General features: G+C 34.2%; 1 protein-coding gene across 1 annotated transcript in view; it reads left to right on the top strand.

Annotated features, from left to right (window-relative positions):
- The first annotated feature begins 813 nt into the window (after nucleotides 1-813).
- LOC145303594 (sodium-driven chloride bicarbonate exchanger-like) overlaps nucleotides 814-8,124 on the top strand; it is a 198,012-nt gene continuing 190,701 nt past the window's right edge. Inside the window, exon 1 of the mRNA XM_080145149.1 lies at nucleotides 814-978. The gene's annotated coding sequence lies outside the window, so the exon portion shown is untranslated. The remainder of the gene's footprint in view (nucleotides 979-8,124) is intronic.

The following is an 8,124-nucleotide window of genomic DNA, read 5'->3' as shown; positions in this document are numbered from 1 at the left end:
AAAATTTGTTTGAAGTTTTCTTAATCTCTTTATTTCCGTTTAAAATTATATTAATTTATTTCTGTCTGATATGTTCCACATTTTTAAAAATGATTTTTTATCTCTTTCGTTCTCTTAAAATTTTAGTTTTTCTTTCATGTTTGATCTTTCTTTTTAAGTAGTATTCTTTTTTTCGTTTGGTTCTTTTTTCTTTCTCTTGTTCGTTTTGTCAGAATTATATTCTTTCTCATTTATTTGATTCTTTTTTTCATCTCTTTCGTTCTTTCAAAATTGTTTTTTGTTATTCTTTTTTTTCTTGTTTGATTTTTCTTTCTTTTAAATTTTTTGTTTGAATTTTTTGCTATCTCGTTCGTCCTTTCAAAATCATATTCATTCTATGTTGTTTGATTTTTTTTTCTTTATCTATTTCGTTCTTTCAGAATTATAGTCTTTCTTGTTAGATTTTCTCACTTTCTGTCTGTCATTGTTTTTCCACCCCTTCTCTCTTTCTTTATTTTTTACTGTTTTCTTTTTTTTCTGTTTCATCCTCCTCTTTCTGTTTCTTCTTTTTTTTTTTGAAATTTTCATCTGTTGCTTATCTCTTATCGCGTTTCTTCCTTTTCATTTTATTTTCTCACGTTCTATTTCGCTTTCATTCTTTTCTTCAAGCCTCTTTTTTTATCTTTCGCTAACTCTCTTCCTGCCACTCGTTGTCATTTCTCTTTCCCCGTTTCGTTTTCATCCTCTCAATTTCCACTCTACTCCTTTCCTGTTTCTGCAACTCTTTGTCCATGTGCCCCTCTCTCTTTTTACCTGTCTCCCTCCCTTTCTCTCATCCATCTCTTTTTACCCTTTCTCTCCTCACACCCTATCCGCCTCTTGTTGACGCAATTCAAAAAAAAAGCAGTCAGAATACAATTGAGACCAAACGTTTTATTACTATCGGACATGAATTTACGGCTTATCCTCTTTCCACAGAAAAGGACAAACCAAACGAAGGTTCGTACATAATTAATTAACGTTTTACACCTTAATTGGAATGAGTTATACCTTAGTCTTATTTTATTTTATCATCTTTTCAATTTGTCGTCATTTTTACATGTTTTTAGTCTTTCTGTTTTATTTATATCTATCCCTATAAAAGTTTTGATCCCTTGTGCAACATCCAACTTCCTCGGGTACCATTGGGCAAGATCCTCCCCAACACCCGCCTTCACTTACTCTACCACCCCAGCCCTTTCTATATTTTATTCTTCCTTCCATACTTTCCAGATATTGATTATTCGAACTCTGCCTATCTCAACCCGGTTCTGGGTATGACCTCAAAGTACATTCGGCAACGAAGTCCCAAATTTGTAAACTTTTGACAGTGTGAGGTTAATAATTAGTTACCCTTACTCCCTGGTCAACTCAGACCCTTCTCAGGGTTAAATGTAATCTGCCTTAAGCATGACATGAATTTGCACACATTTGAGAGCTAGTAGCTGTGTGTAGTGACCCTTAAGTTAATGTAAGAAATTCCTTTTATTCAAACTGATAATATCTATCAGGATTTGATCTAAAAGTTAAATATAATTGATCTAATGGTTAAATATAATCAATCGTTTATAAACTATTCATTTACAGAATATATCCCTACGGATCAAATCAGTCCATGCACATGTATAGATGTTAGACAATAAAAGCTTTATTCAAAAATGATTAAATTCGGTACTAAATGACCCCCCCTCCAAAGTGTCGATATGACCTAAAATAAAACAAAGTTTGTTAGCGATTGATCAACACAGATCATTCATTGGCGGCAAGGATATCCAGTGTAAGTTAAATGTAATTTTAATTCGGCGTTCGAACTCAACGATCAGTGGTATAGCCTTATCTAGCAACACTGATGAGTCCTATTAAGATGAAACATATGGATAAATAAATAAGGTATTTGTCATTATAATGTGTGTGTTTGTGTGTGTGTCAATGTGTGTCTGTGTTAGATTGCCATGAGAGAATCTCACCACAGTGATCAATTATTAAAAAATGTTCAAAAATAAAAGCATAATATTTATTTATACTAGAAGTTTCTCCCGGCTTTGCTGGGGCTCTATGTACTGTTCATAATTTTATGTGCATGTGTATGTATTAAAAAGTGTGAATATGTACGGTAATACCTTTCTATATGATAGACATTCTTAACTACCATAGAGAAAATTGGAAGAGACCAAAGACGTCAATGTTTTTGTTTTTTTAATTTTGACCCCGATTTTGATCATTTAACATTTATTGTTTGGGGCTCAAATTAAATTAAAATGTTTGACCCATGTCCAAGTAACGTAAATTTAAAAGTTGAAGTCTTTGGATCTAAAATTGGCGGAGGAGTTTGGTAGAATCTGCAAAGTTAAACTGTAAACTGTGACCTCTTGCCAGCCAAATTTTCGCCAAAAAACAAATTAAAAGGCTTGCTGCATATCTGAATAGCCTTTATGTAAAATTTCAAATGTTTAGACGAAAAATTGGCTTAATAGTTTGCTTGAGACCACAAAGGGAAAATCTTTTGAACTTTGACCCCTTGGAAGCCAAATTTTCAGCAAAAAATAAGATTAAAAAGTTTGTCTTATGTCTGAATACACTTTCAAATGTTTAGACTAAAAATTGGCTAAGTAATTTGTTAGAGACCGCAGAGGTGAATTTTTTTAAACTTTGACCACTATTATGACCCCTTAACATTTATTGTTTTGCGCTCAAATCAAATTCTAAAGTTATATCCATGTCCAAGTAACCTATATCTAAAATTTCAAGCCTTTAGACCCAAAATCTTTGGAGGCGTTCGGTAGAGTTCTCAAAGGTCAAAATGTTGAACTTTGACCCCTTAATAGCCACATTTCTGTCCGAAACCCGATTAAAAAGATTTTTCCAAATCTCAAAACCCCTTTTTTTCTAAGCTCGAGTCTGTAGACTGAAAATTGACAGTTATTTGGTAGAGAAGTGTACACAGACGGACAGATAGACACACCGACACACACATGTTCACCTTTATAGATACATAAATTTGTGCTACAGAAGATCAGAGCAACATCGGTACCGTCAGTTTCAAATCCAAGCTAAAGTGGCCAATATCTAGTTGAACTGCTTCTGGTTATATCTGTCTTCTCGGAAATGTGGCTGAAGAATCAGACATAGGCTAGCAGATATTGGACCCCTTTGTTTAGAAATGAAACCGACGGTAGCGATGCTGGTCTGAATTTTTGTAATATATATATAATCTACTATTATATAAAAGGAACTTTGGCCGTGTACCAGTGTGTCTGTGTCTGAGTTCGTTCCCTATGGACTCGAAAACCGCTGGGTTGATTTTTATGAAATTTCATATCAAGGTACTTTATGTGCCTGATAATGTTCTTAGATAGGTTTTGTGCCGGAATGTCATCGATAAGTATCGATAATCGATAATTGATATAATCTAATGAAAGAAGGAACACACGATTTGGACAGAAGTTAACACCTTACACAGCCTAACATCACAATTGCATTCAAAAAGTTTTATTACGACACATATAAAATCAATAGTTGGTTCTTTTATATGACAAGTGCGCGTTCGAAAATAATGTTTCTGTTTAGAGCAGAATTAAAGCATGATACTTGACTTTTGCCTTTTAAACTTTAATGCAAGTCATTATATATAAAATAATTTTATAAAATCAACAATAGGTTCTCTACAGTGCAATATAGACTACAATGTATTTTGGACAAAGTTACCGTGAGAAGGCGTGTAAAATTTTGTCGGTGCACAGCAATAGATCCCCAACTAGTGCAGACAATCAATCGATTTGATTGAAAAAAATTAGCTATTTCATCGATTCTGATGACAATAAAAAGATGAGAGTGTGAAACATTCATTGATCATCATTCAATCCCTGGCAACGCTGTGTTATTATCCAATCCCGGGCAACACCGGGTTACTCTGCTAGTATATATATATATATATATATATATATATATATATATATATATATATTTTCCCCCCGAATATTATCTTTGTTTTAACAGTTGAGATTTAGGCATATTATATGATATGTTATGATTTTTTTCCTTCGATATGCTGACGTTTTCCCATTGGTTGTTTTGCTTGTTAGTGTTTTTTTTTATGTTTTCGTTTATTCTATATATTTTACCTGTGGTTTTGACGTAAACATTACATGAATAAAGTTCTGAACATTTCTGTCTATTCGGTTGAACATTTATAAGGTGACACTTTTCATAGTTTGCTTAAGCATTCAATACTTTTCTACCAAACCGTAAATGATGATTCACGGTATCTGTTTATTTATTGAAATCTAGTTTAAATGTAATCTTAAACGTACGAACACACTATTAAATATTTATTTATTGTTTGGCAATATTGAGCTTTGGTCTATATTGTTAATAAGAATCGATTAGTTTAGTTAAAAATAATATATTGTTAATAAGAATCGATTAGTTTAGAGATCTAAAAATGAGATCTCCTCATACGAACCTGAATCATATTGTATATAAAATTTATATGAGAAACCATTGCGTGTATATAAGGTACTTTGTCTGTATGTGTTTGTGTGTGTGTGTGTGTGTGTGTGTGTGTGTGTATGTGTGTGTTTGTGAGTGTGCATGTGTGTGTTTGTATGTGGTTGTTCGTCCCGTATGGACTTATAACAGCTGACAGATTTTTTTATATGTGTCTGAGAATGTTCCTCATCAACGTCGGGTTTCCCTGCTAGTGAGTTTTAAAACTATGAATGTCGTTCTAATGTAATGCCTCCTATTTTTAACACAAAAAAATTAAAACGTTGAAAAGCTACGAAAGCAGGGATGAAACCATTATAACGAGCGGCCTTTTGTGTTTCAAAATTTATTTCCCTACATAATGACTATCATTTTCAATTCACTTTTACTAGCGATGAACGCTGCCTCGATCGTAAAAATTCGGGGCGTGCTTTGTATGTCAGGTCTTTGTCGTCACTATAAAATCGACGAACCTATCGCTTGCACCGACATCAACTTGTCGGCTACGTAGACGTTTAACAGGCGACGGTGAATGCTGATTGATTCGATTTATTTTTCTGTATTGAGAAATTCAATGACACATGTCTGCTTCTAGCGCACGTCCATGACAGGGTTTGCTTTCTTTGAGTCTAACAGCATCAATATCCGCAATAGACAGATGAAACTTTCAAGTATTCCGCCAGCATAACAATGATATTTGCAAGTCCCTCTGATCCATTCGGGAGGAAAAAATAGGAGGTATTACGCCTCTCGTATTTAGAGGACGGTTGCTACCGATTACATATACACGAAGAATTGACAACAGTTCATTTTTTTTGTACCCCTTTCGTTAATTTGACCCTAAAAGAGATTTTTTTTTTTTTTTGCAATAAATAAAAACAATACAAATCAAATTCTGATCGACTATAACCTTCTTTAGTGAATTATATACATTCTATCACGATGAATGCCGGGGATTGCCGATCTTTTCTGGTCTCAAATGGAGACGATTGTTAATGTCTACGTGTTGGTGCAGCAAGTACGTTGATCGCTTGTGTATGTGTAACAGATTCAATCTTTCTACATTGAAAATCATCGTAAAATGCAGCATATAAGAAATCATTTTATAAAGAAAATTCGATGCTTAAAGACATTAAATTTATATTTCTATGAAGAAAAGATAATTTTCTAACTTTTTATTTAGAGTTTTGATGTTAATTTTAAAATATTCAAATCACTGTAAAATCCCTGTGTAATGTCCCCATATATTTTGCAAAACGTAAAACACACACACACACATACACACACACGCGCACGCACACACACTTGGGATGAGGTGCGTATATTACAAGAGTAGATCCTCCTGCATATTTTTCTCCAACGTTCCTGGTAATTGATTAAATATTATGAAGCAAGATTTATTTTCCTTTTGAAACAAAACCCATTTGCATTTGTTCGTCGTTAATGCCATTTGAAATTTTAACAATCAATTAAAAAGAATCGAGTTGGGAATTTTTAATTTCTTTTCTAGATGCAAGTGCTAATATTATATTTATTTCAGTTTTTAATCTTTATCTTTATTTCATTGTTTTATTAATTGTGTAAATGGTTTTCTCGTGGAAAGATGTACCGATTCTATCTGGCAAGATAATTTTAAATAGAGCATAAATAGATTCCGAAAACGCCTTTCTCTTACCCAACCCCCTTCCACATCTTACTACTTACAAAAGAACATGCTTGTCCTATGTAGAGAGCTATATCCCGTGATGACTGTCTTCTTTTCAAAAAGGAAACGCTAAAGTTTATTTCAAGCAAAATCAATTCTTATTTGCAGTCGCGACGGGCGTATTTTTGTAGATAAGTTGTGAATTTGTAATTTCTTTTTTTTCTTTTCTAGATGCAAGTGCTAATATTATATTTATTTCAGTTTTTAATCTTTATCTTTATTTCATTGTTTTATTAATTGTGTAATAGGCTTTTCTCGTGCAAAAATGTGCCTATTCTATCTGGCAAGTTCATTTGTTTTTTTGATAGATTTTTCTCGTTCATGAATGTCGCTTATTATATTTTCCATAAATAGATTAGGCAATTGTATTTATTTTCAGTTTGTGAGAGGCGAATCTTTCACAATACCTTCCCTTAAACACGCAGAATGGACTTTTATTAAGTGCAATACTTAATATTTTTAATGGAGAGTAGACAATGCATTGTGGATGCGTTATCGGCCGCTCCCGTTACTCTCGTTTCTCTTTATTTGTCACTCAGTCTTCATTTTAATGAGTGATTTTTCTGACAAAGGGACAAGAAAAAGCTGTATTCTAGGTTGGCAGTATTTTGCGTGAACAGTCGGCAGAGATGTCGGAAATTTTCTGTTTGTATGTCTATCCTTGTAGCCATGTTACTAGTAAGGGTGCTGGAGATAAACGTTTTATCTGGGCTGACGTTATCTGCCTGATAGTCAGGGGCCCGAACCTTGGATTAACCACTAAGAAGGCTGTCCTATCAGCAGGTGCAAAGTACTGAGACTGCTGTATTGCCATTTGGTGAATGGATTCTGGACCATGCAGTAGCTTCTGGTGGGGCCTCTCGATGCCATATTAGTGGGTAATTGTTACGGCTTTACCTTTTCATGTGTTACAATATATATATATATATATATATATATATATATATATATATTTCTTCATTTCTATTTCTCTCTTACTTTCTCTCTCTGTCCTGTTCTAAGCAAGTCTGTTGACCTAGTCCACAAACCACAAAACTCCATCATGAAAAGTTTCAAGAAAAAATGACGACTAAACCCGGATATCCAACTTCTAACGTAGACCCCCACTACCATGTCTCCTTCTCGAAGATTCTAACCTTCCAGGGGTTGAAAATCAATTACAGGAGTCTAAACCAGACATATTATTTCTAAGTGAAACTGGCATTGGACAGACTATTTCCCTAAATGGGTTCATAATTAAAGGATACTCTAATTTAACTTCCAAATCTGACCCCCAAGATCACCATGGGCATGGAATATGTGCCTATATTAAAGATGGCTTTCCATGCGGTAGGGACATCTCCAGAGAAGATCCTAACTGTGCTTCAGGATTGCACTTGCTCAAACTACTGCATTTATATTTTCTCCCTATCGCCCTCACAACAGCGGAGTTACTATCTTTAAAAGCATATCTGAGAAAAGTGACCACGTCCTATCTGCTCATCCTTAAGTTAATATTCATGTCTGTGGAGACTTCAATGTGAAATGGTTAACTCACTCAAATAAGACAGATTATGAGGGGAGGTTTTGTCACGAATTCTCCATTGCTTATCACCTCACTCAGATTGTTCATGAATCAACTCGTGTGCCCGATACTGGTGGCCAGTATGCAAGTCCCCTAGACCTTTTTCTTACAACTTGCCTCGAACTGTGTTCATATTCCGTTCTGTCTTCACTTGGATCTTGCGAACACTGTGTTGTATCAGTTAAGATAAAATGAAACGTAATAATTCTTCAAATGTAACTCTCTATCGTACAGTATATCGATACTCTATGGCTGACTCGGATAGCTTCCATACATTTATATCAGATCTACCTCTGCGTTCCATGTTTAAAAAGGATGTGTCCTCTATAGTATCTGACAAGACGGAATGGTT

Source organism: Euprymna scolopes, chromosome 19, assembly GCF_053919585.1.
Source record: "Euprymna scolopes isolate OS-2025 chromosome 19, ASM5391958v1, whole genome shotgun sequence".
NCBI classification, from domain to species: Eukaryota; Metazoa; Mollusca; class Cephalopoda; order Sepiida; family Sepiolidae; genus Euprymna; species Euprymna scolopes.
Note: the sequence above shows the minus strand (reverse complement) of the source record. Positions and strands in the feature narration are given on the sequence as shown.